Below are 2,973 nucleotides of genomic sequence, written 5' to 3'. Positions count from 1 at the left end.
TGTCTGTCTGTCTGTCTGTCTGTGTCTGTGTCTGTCTGTGTGTGTCTGTCTGTGTCTGTGTGTGTCTGTCTGTGTGTGTCTCTCTGTCTGTCTGTCTGTCTGTCTGTGTGTCTGTCTGAGTGTATCTATGTGTGTCTGTGTGTGTCTGTATCTGTGTCTGTCTGTGTCTGTCTATTGTCTGTCTGTGTCTGTCTGTGTGTGTCTGTGTCTGTCTGTATGTGTTTGTCTGTCTGTGTGTGTCTGTCTGTGTCTGTCTGTGTGTGTCTGTCTGTGTGAGTTTCTCTGCCCCAACCTTTAATACCTTCGTCGTCTTTTTCATTATAGGCATGGGGAGACTTTACAATTTTTTTTTTTACATTTTAAGATTTGCTTCCCTTTGAGTTTGAGTTTACTTTAGGACCACAGAATTCTACACTTAGAATGACGTATAGAATTCTGTGTTTAGGACTCGGAATGTGTGCACTACACAGCCATTGGCCAAACTGGGAATGTATGCACTACACAGCCATTGGCCAAACTGGGAATGTATGCACTACACAATTGGCCAAACTGGGAATGTATGCACTACACACAGCCATTGGCCAAACTGGGAATGTATGCACTACACAGCCATTGGCCAAACTGGGAATGTGTGCACTACACAGCCATTGGCCAAACTCGTACGTAGATAAAGAGACTAGGTGAGACTAGGTGCCCGGTTACCATGTACGTAGATACAGAGACTAGGTGAGACTAGGTGCCTGGTTACCGTGTACGTAGATACAGAGACTAGGTGAGACTAGGTGCCTGGTTACCGTGTACGTAGATACAGAGACTAGGTGCCTGGTTACCGTGTACGTAGATACAGAGACTAGGTGAGACTAGGTGCCCGGTTACCGTGTACGTAGATACAGAGACTAGGAGCCCGGTTACCGTGTACGTAGATACTGAGACTAGGTGAGACTAGGTGCCCGGTTACCGTGTACGTAGATACTGAGACTAGGTGCCCGGTTACCGTGTACGTAGATACTGAGACTAGGTGCCCGGTTACCGTGTACGTAGATACACAGACTAGGTGAGACTAGATGCCCGATTACCGTGTACGTAGATACAGAGACTAGGTGCCCGGTTACCGTGTACGTAGATACAGAGACTAGGTGCCCGGTTACCGTGTACGTAGATACAGAGACTAGGTGCCTGGTTACCGTGTACGTAGAGATACTGAGACTAGGTGCCTGGTTACCATGTACGTAGATACAGAGACTAGATGCCTGGTTACCGTGTACGTAGATACAGAGACTAGGTGAGACTAGGTGCCTGGTTACCGTGTACGTAGATACTGAGACTAGGTGAGACTAGGTGCCTGGTTACCGTGTACGTAGACACTGAAACTAGGTGCCCAGTTACCGTGTACGTAGATACTGAGACTAGGTTAGACTAGGTGCCTGGTTACCATGTACGTAGATACTGAGACTAGGTGCCCAGTTACCATGTACGTAGACACTGAGGCTAGGTGAGACTAGGTGCCCGGTTACCGTGTACGTAGACACTGAGGCTAGGTACCTGGTTACCATGTACGTAGATACTGAGACTAGGTGAGACTAGGTGCCTGGTTACCATGTACGTAGATACTGAGACTAGGTGAGACTAGGTGCCTGGTTACCGTGTACGTAGATACTGAGACTAGGTGCCCGGTTACCGTGTACGTAGATACTGAGACTAGGTGCCCGGTTACCGTGTACGTAGATACACAGACTAGGTGAGACTAGATGCCCGATTACCGTGTACGTAGATACAGAGACTAGGTGCCCGGTTACCGTGTACGTAGATACAGAGACTAGGTGCCCGGTTACCGTGTACGTAGATACAGAGACTAGGTGCCTGGTTACCGTGTACGTAGAGATACTGAGACTAGGTGCCTGGTTACCATGTACGTAGATACAGAGACTAGATGCCTGGTTACCGTGTACGTAGATACAGAGACTAGGTGAGACTAGGTGCCCGGTTACCGTGTACGTAGATACAGAGACTAGGAGCCCGGTTACCGTGTACGTAGATACTGAGACTAGGTGAGACTAGGTGCCCGGTTACCGTGTACGTAGATACTGAGACTAGGTGAGACCAGGTGCTCGGTTACCGTGTACGTAGATACTGAGACTAGGTGAGACTAGGTGCCCGGTTACCGTGTACGTAGATACAGAGACTAGGTGCCCGGTTACCGTGTACGTAGATACAGAGACTAGGTGCCCGGTTACCGTGTACGTAGATACAGAGATTAGGTGCCTGGTAACCGTGTACGTAGATACTGAGACTAGGTGCCCGGTTACTGTGTACGTAGATACAGAGACTAGGTGAGACTAGGTGCCTGGTTACCGTGTACGTAGATACTGAGACTAGGTGAGACTAGGTGCCCGGTTACCGTGTACGTAGATACAGAGACTAGGTGAGACTAGGTGCCTGGTTACCGTGTACGTAGATACTGAGACTAGGGGAGACTAGGTGCCCGGTTACCGTGTACGTAGATACAGGGACTAGGTGAGACTAGGTGCCCGGTTACCGTGTACGTAGATACAGAGACTAGGTGAGACTAGGTGCCTGGTTACCGTGTACGTAGATACTGAGACTAGGTGCCTGGTTACCGTGTACGTAAATACAGAGACTAGGTGAGACTAGGTGCCTGGTTACCGTGTACGTAGATACAGAGACTAGGTGCCTGGTTACCGTGTACGTAGATACAGAGACTAGGTGCCTGGTTACCGTGTACGTAGATACAGAGACTAGGTGAGACCAGGTGCCCAGTTACCGTGTACGTAGATACAGAGACTAGGTGCTTGGTTACCGTGTACGTAGATACAGAGACTAGGTGAGACTAGGTGCCTGGTTACCGTGTACGTAGATACTGAGACTAGGTGCCTGGTTACCGTGTACGTAAATACAGAGACTAGGTGAGACTAGGTGCCTGGTTACCGTGTACGTAGATACAGAGACTAGGTG

The sequence above is a fragment of the Aplysia californica genome, unplaced genomic scaffold, assembly GCF_000002075.1.
Source record: "Aplysia californica isolate F4 #8 unplaced genomic scaffold, AplCal3.0 scaffold00817, whole genome shotgun sequence".
Classification (NCBI taxonomy): domain Eukaryota; kingdom Metazoa; phylum Mollusca; class Gastropoda; order Aplysiida; family Aplysiidae; genus Aplysia; species Aplysia californica.
This window is presented reverse-complemented; position numbering follows the sequence as displayed.